This window comes from Mustela nigripes, chromosome 17 (assembly GCF_022355385.1).
Source record: "Mustela nigripes isolate SB6536 chromosome 17, MUSNIG.SB6536, whole genome shotgun sequence".
Lineage (NCBI taxonomy): Eukaryota > Metazoa > Chordata > Mammalia > Carnivora > Mustelidae > Mustela > Mustela nigripes.
Window position 1 is genome coordinate 1943628 of NC_081573.1, and position 578 is coordinate 1944205.

Here is a 578-nt window from a genome sequence, read left to right on the forward strand (position 1 = left end):
CAGGGACGCCTGGGTGGCTCAGTTGGTTGGACGACTGCCTTCGGCTCAGGTCATGATCCTGGAGTCCCGGGATCGAGTCCCGCATCAGACTCCCAGCTCCATGGGGAGTCTGCTTCTCTCTCTGACCTTCTCCTCGTTCATGCTCTCTCTCACTGTCTCTCTCTCAAGTAAATAAATAAAATCTTAAAAAAAAAAAAGATTTATTTATATATTTGACAGACAGAGATCATAAGTAGGCAGAGAGAGAGGAAGGGAAGAAGACTCTCTTCCAGGCAGAGAGCCCACTGTGGGGTTCAATCCCAGGACCCTGGGACCAGGACCCAAGCTGAAGGCAGAGGCTTTAACCCACTGAGCCACCCAAGTGCCCTGTAATTTTTATTTTATGTATTTCTTTGAAAGAGAAAGTATGAGCATGAGCAAGGGAAGGGACAGAGGGAAAACGAGAAGCAACTTCCCTAGAGCAGGGACCTGATGCTGGGCTCCATCCAGGATGCTTGGATTATGACCAGAGGTCAAGGTAGGTGCCTGGTAATGTGCTGAGCCACCCAGGTGCCCCATAGCCAGTGTTTGTTTATGTT